This window comes from Micromys minutus, assembly GCF_963924665.1.
Source record: "Micromys minutus genome assembly, chromosome: 1".
Taxonomy (NCBI): Eukaryota; Metazoa; Chordata; class Mammalia; order Rodentia; family Muridae; genus Micromys; species Micromys minutus.
Window position 1 is genome coordinate 32,973,098 of NC_137969.1, and position 16,683 is coordinate 32,989,780.

General features: G+C 46.3%; 1 protein-coding gene across 1 annotated transcript in view; it reads right to left on the reverse strand.

Annotated features, from left to right (window-relative positions):
• The window catches only part of TNS3 (tensin 3), a 176,091-nt gene that overhangs the window by 137,489 nt on the left and 21,919 nt on the right, over positions 1-16,683 (reverse strand). The window contains exon 3 of the mRNA XM_080940492.1: positions 3,450-3,488. The gene's annotated coding sequence lies outside the window, so the exon portion shown is untranslated. The remainder of the gene's footprint in view (positions 1-3,449; positions 3,489-16,683) is intronic.

Here is a 16,683-nt window from a genome sequence, read left to right on the forward strand (position 1 = left end):
CAAACCTCTGTGAACACTGAGTACATTCCCTTTCTCTGGCTTTTCCTGTTACTTGTCTCTTTAATTGACATGTTGGGCACGGGTGACCAAGCCTAGCTTGCTAGGGCTGCTAAGGCCCAAGCTCTAAGGACTGAATGAGTATGTCTAGCCTCATTACACACACAACTGCAGGCAAAGAAGCCATGTCTAAGTGACCTTGGGGAGCTTCTAGACTTTGTTGAGCCTCAGTGATGACCTCACAAAAGTATCAGACACAGAGGAAGTACTCAGTGACAGCCAGGAGAACAGACACTGTTTACAGGTAACCCGGCCAGTCACGTGGCTTAGTGCTCTCACAGGGAATGTTTAAGCCAATGTAACTTCGAGGGCCAATGCCAGAGGATTCTCAGCCCATGCAGGGCCAAGAGTGCAAGGAATACTGGGTGCTTTCTGTACTGAAAAATGGCGCTGCAGACACACATTCTCATACCACCAGTATGTAAGTGTCAGAGACAGACTGCACCACACAACCCAGTGCAGACACCGAAGACAGCGGTGGTGCTAAAGGAGCCACCACCCCAACTCTTCCATGTGTTCCCCCACAGACCATCCACGCCTTAAGGAAGAAAGCACACAGAAAATTAAAACCTGTAGGAGCCCTATGTTAGGTTCCACACACTGCCACAAAGGGCAGAGGCTGAGAAGGGCAGATACACAAAGACAGAACCAGAACATCCACAGGGGTCCTTGCATCCACTCCAGTTCACTGGCATCATCTTCACAATTCAATTGACTCACCATCCCCAAGAATTAGCTGGAAGCTCAGAGCTATCTCTTTGATGTGGAAAACAGTCTGTGGACAAAGCAGTCTGTAAAAGTCTGAGCGCTTAATACAGAGTTGACATGATCATGGTTGTTTTGAAGAAAAGCACACACACACACACACACACACACACACACACACACAGAGGCAGAGACAAAGAAGACAAAGACAGAAAGGCAGAAAGACACGCCATATAACATTTCAGTTCAAACTACCCACAAGATGGTAGGTAGTCTTACCATAGCAGAACATATAGCTTCTTACGACTTGGAAACTCGGCAGCTGCCCTAACACAGTGATTCACTGAGCCACTCAGAGCTGATAATGAAGTTAGGTGAGCTGACCTACTGCATAGCCTATCACATCAACATGTGCACATTCAATTGTGTCCACAATAACTGATTAAAAATAAAAAGTAACAGCCATGAGATGGTAGATACATTCACTACGCTATAACATCTGTAGAGTACTTACTTATTTTTAAGATTGTCAACCTAATTTTCTACCACATGTATGAATATTTGCCTGCATGTCTATCTGTGCATTGGGTGTGTATGGTGCCTAAGAAGGACAAAAGAGGGTGTTGGATCCCTTAGAATTAGAGTTATGGGTGCTTCTGAGCCACCATGTGCAGCCAATGCTCTTAACCACTGAGCTAACTCTCCAGACTCCTTATTCATTTTTCTTTTTTAGGGTTAACTATAAAAAAGCCTCAGGTAGGTTTTCAGAGGCTCTGGCTAGTACAGGGGGTGAGAGTTTCAGCCTGCCTAAAAATACTTTTCAGGTGATCAACACGCTGAGACAGAAGATCATGGCAAAGATGTTCTAACCCCGAGGTAGCCTCAGCTAATGTGTGTTATTGAGTGTTAGTTGTTAAGCAAAGGAGCTTAAAAGACTTTTTGAAATTTAGCATCAGCTATGCCATTAGGGTTGGCTGTATAAATACCACCTAGCAGGGTAACTCTCAGAATGTGCCTCCATCACTATGGAATGCATGGTGTGTGTTTATGAATACGAATATATGTATATACACAACCAAACACACGTAAGAATCACATCTATAACACAAATTTGTATACATATACAAGCTACACAAATACACGCATGCAAATTCACAGGTATAGCAACCATGCACAGTATAAAAACATAGGGAAAGTATAAAGAAGACACACATTTACAAACATAATACATATTCATACAAATGTAACAAATCCTTGTGTAAGACATATACTCATAGAAACTAATTATAGATAGACATAATACATACATCTATATACCCATATATTTACAATAAATACATGCATAATAAACATGTAGATGTGTCTCAAGACCTTGACTATGTAGTTCACAGAGAAAGAGAGGTGGTGGTAGTAACCCTAGGCAGCCCTGAAGTCAGCATGGGCAACCTGGGTGTGAACCTATGGTACTCTGGCCTTGGTACTCTAACATGGTCTTTACAGTTGGCAGGAATCCCTCCGATGACCTCAGATGCACAGCTTACATTCCCAGAGGGAAAAGACCTGTGAGAGCATTCAAAGGAATCCGAGCACAACAGATATCTTATGAATGAGGCATCCGAGATGGGCCAACTCATCATCCCTTTTCTTTCATTTGGCTGCCAACTAGATTACAGAGCGCCACCATCCTCACTGAAAACAGAAAGAGACCAAGTCTCAGCACAGAGGCCAGGATCTGAGCTTGGCTTGTTCCGGAGAACAAGGCTTGTTTGCCACCTCTCGGCTGAGGCCTCAGAGAATGCTACAAGACATACAGAACCATCCTCGTGTTTAGACATCTCTGGGCTCCTTCCACAAAGACATGACGGTAGGAAAACAAACAAAGACCCCCCAACTGAGCCATCAGGTGCTACATATAGGAAAGCAGGGTGGCACCAAGACCCCAACCAGTTTGCAAAAGTCAAGCAACACACATGAAAGGCAGAGGTGGCAAGCTCACTGCTTTTTCTCACAAGTGAGTCTGGGACAGTGAGTACTCTCTACGCAACTCCAACAGGCATTACAGTGTCCCCTCCTGACTGTCCCCTACCACCTAGTTCGAAGGCCTGCTGCAAGTTAAGAAGTCTCTAGAAACAAAGAGCAGGTTGTCAGGACAATCAAAGCAGAAACCGCTAAGGAGCAAAGGGAGACTTTACATTCACCCAATGACAAGTCACAGAGAAATGTGTTGCTATGTTTACTTTCAGTGAGATAAAAGCATGACATATGTCAGAGGTGAATGCCATCCTAGGCCATTGGTACTATCACTGAAGACAAGACAGTACCTTAAGTCGGAGGTCCACGCCCTAAAGGTAAATGCTACTGTTCCTACAGGTTGCCACTACAAAAAAGCACGGGGCATTTGCTATCTTTTTTTGTTTTGTTTGAGACAGGATTCCTCTGTGTAACCCTGCCTGTCCTGGAAGTCACTTTGTATTCCATACCGGCCTTGAACTCTGCCTGCCTCTGCCTCCTGAGTGCTGGGACCAAAGGTGTGCATGACCAGTTAGGTGGATTTTCTACCTTAACAAAAACAAACAAGAATTTCTTTCTACACTCTAAGTGAAAAAAATTCCCCAAGAAAGGCACAGTCTGTAGAGCACCACTCTGACTGATCATACCAGCGTCCCAGAGGAATTTGAAAATCTTACCTGGTCCAGGTGGACTTGCACAGAGCAGGGAGTCACCACCTTGAAAAGGAAACAGAAACATGAGGGAGGGGTTCCCAGGCAGCAGGCATGGTAGCCAAAACGATTCCCAGAGGCTGGGGCTGTGTCACAGTACCTGAAGTCAACAGAATCCATACTCTGCTTACTCTGAGGAAGTTCAAGTCCTTTCTGAGAACTTTAGACAAGAAGTAATAACACATTCATCCAGAATGTTTTGTTTTGAAATCTGTGCAGCATTCATAACCACAGCGGTTGACCTTAGATGTCAAGCAAGCAGTCAGCATACCCCCAGCTAAGTCCTTCCTCATTGGGGAACATGAGAAGGAGGGCCCAGAGAAGGTAAGGGCTCTCTGTAGGGTGGTTTCAAGCTGCCCAGAATGTTTACATTCACATTTACAGATTTTTTTTTCCCTCAACAAAATGGGCTCCTTTCTCTAGATCTATCTATGCACACGAACCTGAAAACATACATTTTCTAAATGTATCTATGCCTGAAAGAGTGGAAAGGCCTTCCTTTGGACTCTTCCAGAGACAGCTCCCTAAGCTTCCAGGGAAAAGCAATAAAACCTCAAGCTAAGAACAACACCTTGCTTTCCAGGCAGCTGCTAGTTGAAGAGAGCTTGAACAGAGACTGTTGTATCCTGCGCTAAAGTCCCTGGGCTTCTTGTTTGTCCGGGAGGCTGCTGAGGACCTTGCTACTGTGACCTTCATTACTTCCCAGCTTTCTTCTGGCTCCCCCATTTCAAACCCCCTGGGCCACTCCCTTAAAGAGTTTTCTGGAACTGTGGAACGGAAGGTTGCTCATTCACTGTGGTTTCCAATTTGGAGCAGCAGGTAGCAGTACGACCTTGGTCTGTGATGTGGACACTATTTATAGGCCTTTTGCTTATCTTGCTCAGTTAAGTTTGTCAAGAGCTATGTGACACATGGCCACTCATCTGTCTGGGACATGCCATTATTCCACCAGGATGCTGACTCATATTCTTGGCAGGGAGAGGGGTCCTCTGCTTCACACTCTCTTCCCTCTAACTACATCTTCATCTCTTCTGTGCTCATGCAGAGGCTGGCAGCAGAAACGCATATTTTGAATTAGTCCATCCTCAGTTTCCCATGCACATATTAGTTTTTTGATGGGTGGATGGGGGAAGGAGGCAATAAATAAACTAATCCATGGCTTTGGACACACGGGGAGCTGGTGCTAGAACCATATGGGCTGGTGATGGCACAGAACAAAGGGAACTCAGAGTTAATTTTTTAAAAAAATCTGTGGTTCAGTTCGCTCCAGAAAGCCTCCACTGCCTCCACTGGGGCACACAGGCATCCCGGTGTCTTGTATAGTCACGCTGGTAAGGAATGTATTTTTAGGGTGTCACCTGTATTCCACAACACTGAATACTGCTCATCAGTAAGCAGAAGAGGCCTAACCGAACATGAAAAGACACAGAGGCACATTAAATGTACATCACTAAGTTGAAGCAACCAGCCCAAAGACGCTACCTTCTGCATGATTCCAGCTATGATATTTTAGAAACCTGAAGTTGTAGAAAGAGTAAAATATGTGTGGTTATCGGGGCCTGAGAGAAGAGAAGAGGAAGAGGAAAAACAGACAATGTCAAGAGCAGTTTAAACTATTCTGACTTGTACCTCATGATGGGTACATGTCATTAACAAGAGTCCAAACACACAGAGGGCCCAATACTGCAATGAACCTTTGTGCAAAGTATAGGCCTGTGGACTTTAGCTAATAATGTATTGATGCTGCCTCGCCAAGTATTACATAGGAGACAGGCTTTAAATATAGCAAACAAATGCTTAACTTTCTATAAATTGAAAGCTGTGATAAATATAGTTTATCAATATTTTTAAGTAACTGACGAGACGCATGAGTGGGAGGAATTCCTACGCCATACCAGAAACAAGGGTTAAGAGGTGGGCATAGGCAAGCATCTTTAATCCCAGAACTTGGGCGGTAGAGGAAGAAAGAATCTGTCGGTTTGAAGCTAGCCTGGTCTACAAAGAGTTTCAGGCCAGAGAAGGACAAATAGAAAGACCTTGTTTAAAAATCATTCTCTCTCTCTCTCTCTCTCTCTCTCTCTCTCTCTCTCTCTCTCTCACACACACACACACACACACACGGGGGGGGGGGGGAGGAGGTGTTCCTATCCCATATCGCACGTCTCCCTATAAACAGGTGGTGTGCAGTGTGCAGACCCAGGAATGGCAATTGAGACATAAGCTCTGTGGTCAGAGATGACTTAAGTCCTGGACAGACCATCTACAATCAAGTAAACGCCTCAAGATATGTCCTTCCAATGTAGCTACCACCAGGTATGAGAACGAGAGAAACCTGGATATAATCAGTATTTCAAGTTTACTTCTCCTTGTTTAGAGCAAGGACAGTAATTGACCACGGTCAGAACCACACTGCATCTCTCCCTCAGGATGCTCCCATTCTTGGTTTATACCAGACAAGCTGGCGTTTAGAAACGTGGACACCCAGTAGCAGCCCTGTGACTGAGCTCCTCGGCTATCTCTATGAGCTCATAGGTTCCAGCTGCCATCCACCCAGTCTATAAAGCAGGGCACAGTTTCTCCATATTCCTTTCTACTTGCTGGAACCCATAAAGCTTTGGGACTCATAGTCACTACCATTCTTGCCCCTGTGACCTGTGGACCCACCTGCCCACCTCCCCAACCTCATCTCCTGAGGATGAAGAGCCAGCGGAAGCAGGATAAATACATAGTAAGAGCAGCTGTCCAGATGACAGAACAAGGCTAGCTCATTGTCCGCCCAGGATCCAGATGGGGATGGCACCTCATAGTCTTCGCCTTCATGATTGTTCTTCATCTTCAAATGCAACTCTGATCTAACACTCTGGTCCTCTACCCCTTGGCGTGTCACTGAAAGGAAACGCTGTGGGCCCTGGACATCTCCGGTCTTAGAATATCCATCCATCCAAGGTCACAAACTAGACTGAAAACTGAGTAGGGGACACCAGTGCAGAGCATTGGGACAAGGGCCCGCCCAGTGCCAACCCATTCTCAGGTACACTGCTCTAGGGATGTTTCTACTCAGGAGTCTCTGGGCTGAGACACCTTCTTCTGTGAATGGCTCCCTATTGTGCACCTACCAGCCAGGTCATGGCTTCATGGAGGCTGAGTAAACTTCAGAAGGGTGGAGACTAGAGACTACAGGCTGAGCGCCAATCAGCAGGACACACCCTCATGGGGCCAAGCATCTGCAGGCTCAAGTCAGCTCCATAAACAGGTCCTATATAAGCCACACCTGTCTGCAGATCTTTGTCCTGAACCCGATCAACACAGACATACAGCACATTCTGTCCTATGTGTGGGAAGCTAAATCAAGGACTGTCATAGGTTGAATCTCACAAAATATACCCAGCGGGTCCTAGTTGCCTTTCCTCCTCCTGAGGGCAGCACCCATGGGAGTCAGGGTGACAAAAGGTGGCGGTAGAGAGTCAAGGCTGGCAGCTACAGAAACTCCCAGGAGAGTGCTATGGGCCCTGAGCAATAGATCTTGGGACCCATGTCCTTCTCTTGACCTGACCAGGGCCTCTCAGAGAGACCTGCCTGAGAGCCATTTTATGGCCTTTACTTGGCTTTGTCTGTGGCCTAATCTGTGGTTACCAAGGACAACCACAAACAAACAAGGCTATGCCCAACCCACACCTGGCTATGTGGATGCCTGGAGCCTGCTGATGTTGATAACCTTGTCTCCACGCCATCAGGTCATCAAGGAAGTAGGAGGGGCTTAGGACCTGACACTAATTACACATTTGAATGGCAGTGTGCATTTATAAAATGCAGAGACTAGGAGGAAGGTGGGGGTGGGCTGTGTGGTACAGAGCTTGCCTAGAATGTATGATTTCCCAAAATTGGCCTTTTTGTTTGAGAAATGTATAAGTTAGCATGACAGCCCATATATGACTAAAAGTCTGAGGATGTTGTGATAGAGTTCTGATGTGTGACAGAGTTACTAAGTATGGGGATGTGTACATGTGTGTTTGCATGCATGCCTTGGGGGAATATGTGAGTGTGCCTTCTATGTGTGAAAATATATGCATGTCTTCTGTCTGTATGTCCATGTGAGCCTCTATTAGTGTGACCAGAGTCCTATAGTCCCGAACCTTGGGCAAATGGTAGAGCTTTAACCAACAGGTGAAGCGTACTTTGAAGAAGAAAGGTTCAGCCACAGCCTATCTCTGCCCCTCACCATGGCCAGCACGAGTCTCTGGTGCTAGGAGAGGACTAGGTCTACTGTGACTACCACACAGGAGATGGAAGTCCCCAGAGAGAGAAAGGACAAGCCAGTTCAACACTGTTTGCAGATTCTCGTCTTTCTTCTCACTCACACAGTTAAACCATTAACTCAACCCTTGTTGTCATGTTCAATTAAATTCCGTTTTGGCCAAGCTGTGTCAAGAGTGATTACTTTTTCTACTGGTTTCTCTGAGAGATGGGTGATGAAAAGCACCACATGCTACTGCACAGAGTAAAGATAAGTCTGCATTCAACCTCGTGTGAATCACTAAAAATTCCAATCCTGTTGGGTCCTGTGAATGAGCTTCCTAGACCATCACAGAACCCTGGAAGAATAGAGAGACAAGCCCTCAGGTTCCCAGCGTGTTTGCACACGTTCACCACTGCAGTGGAAGCCTGGGTGCTTGCTCTCTCTACTGGCCCTCTATCCTATTTGTTCTCTAGATGATTCTGCCCGTAGAACTCTCTCACACGGGCATGAGGCACACATGCATGAAGATCAGGAAAGGAGAATCAACCTAGACACATCAGCCACCAGTCATTCAGGGGCACTCCATAAGTGCACACCAAGGACTGGGGGACAATTGGGACGAGCTCAGCATGCACCATTCCCTGACACCACTCCGCACGTGCCAGCATCAAACAAATGGATCAATAAATAAATGCAGGTAACATCCAGTAAGTCCACCAATAACCCTTCAGGTACAAGACAAAGGAGCAGCAGAGAGAGACAGGTCATTAGCCACATCTGTGCTGCAGGTAGGGGTGAGCCCAGTTTCCTGCTTAAAGAAAGACCCATCTTGGTGCCCAAAGTATCAGGAAATCGTTTTGATGGGAATGATGTGACTCGGGATAAGCTACATAAAACTGGAGGCAAACTGACTTCAGCTTTGACACGAAGCCAGAGGTCAACAATTTTCTTCCAAATTGGGAGAGTGGGAGAGAGGTATCATGGTCTCCTGAGCTTGGGAGAAACCCACAAGAGACGCCAGTGGCTGACCACTGAGGCCCTGAGTGCAAAGTGGGTCAGGTCACCTGACATCTAGGCTGGGAGCAGCATCCAAGCAGAGAGTTTTTCCAAGAAGCACTTTTCTTTCTTTCTTTTTTTTTTCTTAAATCACTTTACAGCTTTTTACGGCTGACGGTAAACATCACTAACCAATGAACAGGCCCATTGTATTAGCTTCAGAAAAGGTGAGTTGTTCAACTGTTTTTATGACTGGGATTACCACTCACTATAAATAGAGGAGGTGAATCAAGAGAAAAGTTCCTCATCCCCTGATCCACTTAAAGAACAGGACACTCTGCATAAATGCTGCCCATGCTAGATTTCTGGGGCCACACTGAAGCCCCACAGACACGAGGGCTAAACAATAGAGGCTTTTATTTCCTCAGCCCGGGAGGCCAACTGACAGATCTAGACTGAGGTCTCTAGGCCTGTTTCCTTCTTTGAAGTTGTCCTCCCGTTGCTCCCACATGTGGTCATTCACCTGCCTGCCTGCATCTTAGAGTCTTCTTAGGAGAACAAAGGTCATACGGGATTAGAACCCACTCTAGTGACTTCGTTTGAACTTGACCTCTTAAAAGGCCAGGCCTATAAACACACCCATGTCCTAGAGTCAAGAGACTCCAGCACGTGAGTGAAGAAACCCGGTCAGTCTGACAGTTATCAAAGGTTTCGGAGACCCAGAGCATTCTCAGAACACCAGTCAGGACGCGACCCCCACCAGCAACAAGTCTCTTCATTCAAGGCTGCTCCTGGATCAAATCCAAAGCCTGAGGCCAGGGCTAGTCAATGTCAAGGTCAAGCTCCCTAGGGAGCCTGTCAAGAACAAGGGACCCTCAGGAACTGGGGCATGAAATGCAGGCTGCAGAACTGCATTAACCTTTCCAAGGATGAAAGCCATCTCTACCTTTGCTCCTGGGACCTCTCTGCTAGGCATGACCCTGGAATCCTTAATTAGGCTCACATTCCTCAAGAAGACCTGTTATCCACTAAGTGGGAAAGCCCAATTTAGCCTGCTTTAATCCCCATGAGAAACAAGCCAGCAAAGCAGACGCAATTAAAGCCCAGGGCTGCCTGCCACAGACAAGGCACCAAGATGGGAGGAAAAAAGTGGTGAAATTACCAGAACTGGGGCTTTCTGTTTCCCTTACAGGTAATAGGACTAGAGAAGATCATGCCTCTGGCACAGTTATCAGCAAGTCGACCCCAGTGGCTCTGGAATTGGCTGGTCTGAGCCTACCTCAGATCTCAGGACCTCCATGCCTTCTCCAACCTCTATGCTTGTGAGTTTTAGGGGAAAGGGCTATTGGAAGGCATCTTGGCTCTTCTTATGCTTCAGGCAAACCCTATGGGGCTTGTATGAGGAAGCAACAGAATGAAAACACCAGAACCCAGAACCGAGAGTTCTACATCCTCTATGCTCCCGACATCAGATGTCCACATGTGAGTCTATTGTTGGAAATTCTGAGAATTCTCAAAGGTCATGAAAGGTGTCCCTTCCCAGGACACTCACTGGACTCAAGGTCTAATAGGGATCCTAGGACAGGACCATTTACCCAGAGACTGGCATAAGAGTCTGTGTTGCAGATCTGTCCAAAAATACGAGGTCAGGATGCATGGCCAAGGACAAGGCCTGCATGCCAGGCTCTCAGGCACATGGGTGAACGATCCCATCCTAGACTCACAACATCAAGCAACTCCAGGGCCCTGGCTATAAACTCTTAAGCCAGCACTTACCAGATTCTTTTTGTCTTATCTCCTAAACAGAAAAACAAAGATCGCATGATAATGGGTAAAACCCTAGCTAAAGAACTAGACGATAATAAATCCAGCTTCATGGGAGAAAGACTAATCCTTTTAAAGCCATTCTCCCCACTTAAAATGCCAAGGATCAGGTTATATATGCTTCAAAGTAAGTAGAGCGATTTCCACAGCAAAAACCAGGTCTGATACAAACAGCCACATTTCCCCAGACCCTTCCTCATGTGCCCAACAATGTGTCACCAGCAATCACAGTTACTAACACAGTTAATAATAAATACAGAATGCTGGCATTGGTGACTCACATTTTAAGTAGTTAAGACAGACTGCATGTCAGGCACATTGCTCCAGGTCTTTAATCCCTGCTTTTTGGAGGCAAAGGCAAGAACTTCATCAATTCAAGGCTAGCCTAAACTACTTAGCAATTGCTAGCTAGCCTAGCCAGGGCTACACTGTGAAAGCCTGTCTAACAGAAAAGAAAAATGTGTTGAATTGGCTCTGTGTCAAAGAACCATGCACTATCCCTGGTGCCCTCACTTGGGTCTCTCGTGTTTCAGAGATGATGGCATCACACAGGGTCTTGGCAAAGTCAGTCATCAAGAGGTACAGTCAATGCTGATGGAGAGATGACTCAGCAGTTAAAAACAATGGCTTCATTTGCAGAGGACCAGAGTTCAGTACCCAGCACCCACATAAAGGCTCACATTACTTGTAAATCCAATTCTAGGGGATTTAACACCTTCATCTGGCTTCCCCGGGTACTGCACACACCTAATATTTTCATGCAGGCAAACACATACACTAGTAAAAATAAATAAATCTTTCTTTTTAAGGAGTCAGCAGCAATCCCTTCCCCTTGAATCTGATGTTTTCCTGGTTTGACTTGTGACCTGTTATGACCAATGAAATAAGGTAGTTTAAAACCTTCTTCTTCCCCCTCCTCTTCTTCTTACTCCTGATCTTCCTTCTTCTCATGGGAAAGTAAAAGGATAAAACTCACTCTGAAACCCAAGTTAGACTCAAATTCACAGCAATCCTCCTGCCTCAACCTCCTACGTTCTGGGAAGATAAGGGTGTGCCAGTAAGCCCATAGTAAATATGGCGGAACTTTGGAAGCCCATACATCAGTGGCTACAACAGTTGTTTCTACTGAAAGCGCATCATGGATACAACCTGCTGCCATGCTGAAAGGAAGCCAACACTACCAGGTGGGCAGACAGGCCTATAAAAAGACACAGTGCCCTATCCAGTCTCTTGTAAACCACTGGAAAGGTAGCGTGAGCATGTCTGGGAACAGCCTTGAGTCACCCCGACCCACCTCCTTTTGTCCTATGGCAGACATATTCACATCTCTCTCGTCTTTCAGCAACTACAAATAAAGGGATCTGTTAAGTCTACCCTTCCCACTCCAAGACCGAGTGTAAGCAGGTCATGTCTGCCTACAGAGAGAGCGGGATCTGAATATGTTCCTCTGGCCTCCCACAAATGCAGCTGTAACCCCCTCAGCCAAACACAAATAACACAGCAATGGGTATGTTCAAGGGGAACAGTCAAGAGCTCAGCAAGAATGAGCTCCCCGAATCCAGGACAAAGTATACTGTGTACTTTGTAGGCGATTCCTGACCCCTAACCTGTCATTTGCTAACACCTCACCCCCTTTGTCCACACACACACACACATACACAAAGCTCAAAGGAAGGAGAACTGTTTCTGAAGGCATCTACAGCATCCACAGGGGAATCTGTGCACTTCCCCACACCGGCTCCACATTCACCAGACCGTCCAGCAGGAAAGGGCCCTCCCATGAGTAAAGAAAGGGCTGAGGTCCATCAAGCATTCGTTCACATAAGCTTCTGTCACGGCCACGCCGAATCCGGAGATTTCCACCGGAATCTATCAGGCAGGCTCATCTGGTCAAGTTGCCAATTTATAATGACCAGTGTCTGAGGATATAGAGAAGATGAAACACCACAGAAAGGACCGATTCTCACAAATAAAAGGCTTTCCACAGTGGAGGGGTCCCTTTCGGCCAGCACCTTAAATACAGACAGAGAGAGCTACCTATCACATCTCCAACTATTCTCAGGTCTGGGCACAAACTCTTGCCGACCATTTTCCAGGTCAGGACACCCAACTAGTAGAAAGAAACTGTAGTATATTCTGGAATTCAACTTAAACCGGGATACGACGAGAAATTTTCTTTTAAGACATTTTTGTACAAAGTGTCTAAGAATAATGTAATATTAAGTAAAGAGCACACATATTTTAAAAATTAAAGTAAAATTAACCATAATTTTTATATCTGACTAGTTAAATCTTTATTCCATATACTTTGCAAACAGCCGCCACCTCCTACCACCTGACATTAACCTGCCATCTGACACTAACCATCCACCAGTGTTCTTGCAACCCTGTGAAGGCCAACTCTCTAGGATATCACACTATAAAGAATTACTCACAAGCCGCCACCTCGGGCCCAAGATGTCTCCTTTAAAGGACAGCACAAAGGAGTTGGAAATGGACCACAGGGCTGGCCTAACAAGTGTGTGTGTGTGTGGGGGGGGGGGGGGGTGTCTGGGTTCAAAGTTCAGCCCTGTAAAATCAACAATAAGCATGACCTTCGAATCTCTCCTCCTGACCCGGTTCTCAAGTTCTTCAAGGTCAGGCTCTTCAAATGCAAAAGAAGGAAATCTACAGTAAGACTGGAATTGCAGATTTTACCCAACATTCCACATTCCATTCATTCAGCTCTCCTGGCAGTCCTTAGGGCTCAGCAAGCATTTATTGTCCATAAGATCCGGCAATCAGGGAGATGGGTTGAGTAATGGGAGAACTAAAGCCTGAAACCCTGTGTCCTCTCCTGCCTATCCACCCACCCATTCAGAAAGTCTTGGGGAATTCTCAGGTGAGTCAAAAGTCTGGACACACACACAAATGAGCTGGACCAGCTGCCCCTGGGAGGTGGAAAGAAGGAAGCTCTGGAGTTATTTCTGGGTTCAGAGGAACATGGGGGTGGGCACTTCCTGAATCCCTGCCTAAAATTAGCAGTTTTACAGAAGTGGCAAAGCCTCGTAAACAGAAGCTTGATTTTGCAAGTTAAAATTCTGTGTGTGGTCATTTCAACCCTGCTGCTAAAGAAGAGGTGTGGCAGGGTGTCTGTCTGTCTGTGTCTGTGTCTGTGTGGGTGGAGTGGTGTCTCTTACGAAGTGACTGGAGCAGAACACAGCAGCAGCAGGACCATAAACCCCAACGTGGAATGTACCCCTTCTAGAGGAAGGTCACCCCAGAGACCACCACAAAGGGGCCCTGAGCATGTACAGTCACATCCACAGTCACACATGGCACCAGCACAGGAGAATGTTGGGGGAAGGGAGTACCAGGAGGCAAAGAGAAGTATCTGAGGATAAGAGGATGAAGACACACTAAGAGACCCTAAGGACAATCCTATAGAAATACCACCAAGGTCTCCTGCTCGGGTAGAACAGAGGAGTCCTGTCAGGGTAGAAGTTACTCAGAATACCTCTCCCATCCTAAACTTTAGGCTCTGGAAGACATTAATGGGAAGACAACAAGAAGAGAGACCCCTGACGAGACCAGAGATTCTCAAGACTGTCAGAACTTCTCTGAGATGTGCGTCCTTGGGCAACACATTGACAGGTTCCACAGTATCTCATGTATGTACAAATAACATCCTGTGGCCTCCTGGTTGGGTGTTCGTCTGCCTGTGCCCAGCCTGAGGGGAAGGGAAAAGGTCCCCCACTACAGGTAAAGCAAAGAGTGGGTAGACAGATAACCACAAGTGGGGTTCCCATGTGTAAAGAAGATGAGGGGGATCTGAAAAGAGAAGAAACAAGAGATGTCATTGGGAGACACCCACAAGAAAGCAGAAACCAGGGAGGCATTCCTGGTAGGTCAAGTTCCGAATATGAACAGTAAGTCCCTAGGGTGGAGGGGCGAAAAGCATATCGGGGGAGAAAGGGTTGGGCTTGCTGAATGAGATGTTAGCTCACATGGGAATCTTCCAGAAAGAAGACAGGCACTCCTCATAGTAAAGCTGGTGTCGGCAGGAGGCACTGCTCCTGAGACCAGAAAGCAGGAGGGATGGAAGGCAGAGATAAATACGGTTACAAGAATTTTCCAAGCTGATAATGAGCTCAGGCAGCTAGCTGATGATGCAGGAGGTTATACTTTCATGATGGAGGCCAGCCAATGTCACTAGTCAGCCTTCTGCACCCAGAAGCTGCAAACCTTCATCATTCAAGTCCAGTCAGGCCTGTAGAGAAAAGCAGATACTGGGGACCACATAGCAGTATCACCAATAAGCAGGGTTAGACTCAAAAACCAGAATACTGACTAGTCCCTGGGAGAGTAGAGAGGTTCCTACGTTCAGTGGGGAAAGACACAGACACATGTACAAACACTGGCACACATGGGCACACACTGATGGACACAGACACAAACCCACACACCTCTGAAAGAAGGGGACACAGGCCTGGTCTTCAGGAACTTGCAGAAACCCCTTGCCTACACACAGGTGAGGAATCTAATCCAGGCCGTCACCCTGGCTGCAGAATCAATGATTAGGATCACAAAAACCTTCCTGGAAACAAACTAGACAGATGACCAGGCCAGATGCTGAGGGTCAGGGAAAGGGGCAGCAGTCAGGGTAGACAGTCCCACAGGCAGCCTGATAGAAGCCCTAAGATGCCATGGGCCAAGTGCCACTGACCGGGATCTTTGGTTCCAGTCTTCAGAAATACCCAGGTAAGAGTCATCTGAATGAGAGGAGCAGACAGTCTTCTCAAGGGGAACTGGACACACGCACGGCCCTTTGCTGCCTCAATGCACGCTGACCGACGCTCCCCATGAAAGCTCCTGCTTACCAGGCCTCCAAAAACTCCCTCAGTTGTGGACACTTGAGGTGTCTATACAGAGCACATCTAGAGGAACAAGAGTGAGCTCCCACAGAAGCCAGAGCCCTGGGCTAAGTCCTTTTCACAAGCCCAAAGAGAAGGTATTCTTGCCTTAATCTCCCAGAAGACCTCAGCAACACGAGGTAAAAGAAGTAGAGATCAAACCCGTTTTTTTTGTTGTTGTTGTTGTTTGTTTGTTTTTTGTTGTTGTTTTTTTTTTAATGTAGGTTCTAAAAACTTTTGAGACTGCTCCAGATAGCAACACAGAGGAATTCCCATTTTGCAGTTCTGATCTCAACAAAAAAGGCAAGGCCAGAAGAAATGAATAAGGCACCCTGTCACAAAACTCATACAGTCAGAGGGCAGAAAAATATTCACCAAGTATCTGCATTTGAGAAACAGGTACTCACCAATAGCTGGTCTTGAGTTCTGTGCCCCTTCTCTAGACCCAAGACCTCTAAGACCCAATGCCCTACCCCGTTCTGTGGGAGCCTAGGGAAAGTAGTTGTGTGTTTGTGATTCTCATCAAAAAAAAAAAAAAAAAAAAAAAAAAAAAGGAATCTGTTTTGATATCCTCAGAGCCCTTCCTCACTTGTAACGACCTGTCTTCCTGGTCTGTATCATACAGCCCACCCCATTAATGTCCTATGACCAGAGTAGACCACAACCAACAGATAGGCATGCTTGAATTGTCCAGACTGTAAGGGTCAGCAGAGGATCTTCTACCTCAGCTTAGCCATGTCCAGGGTCACAGGGATGAAACACAGAAGCAGGTTTTCCAGTTGTAATTCAAGCAAACCACCTGTATGTCCCCACTGACAGCTGCCCCTCACCTCAGGACCCCATCAAGGGTACGGGACGGTAGCCTCTTACTTTAAAGATGCCAAGAGTCCTCAAGGTACATGGGCCCAACCTAAACTCTGTGAAGGGCAAAAAGGACCAATGCTCTTTGTGTGCGAGCCTTCCAGGTTTCATAGCAAGCAACAGGTTACAGCCAAACGGTCAAATGAAAGGGCAAACTGGTTCAGATGCACTGCAGAGATACACAGTCTATTTTATTTGTTACAACACAAGTTAGACTGATTCTTGAAGAATCAAAATGGTAGGTTTTTTTTTTTTTAATTCTGGTATTAAATTGAAACAAATGTAGTACCTCAGAAGACTATTATATAACCCTGCACCATACACAATGGGGGCTCACTCTGAGAAACATGGTGATGCTGGACTGTCACTGTGTAAATACCATACAGTGTGC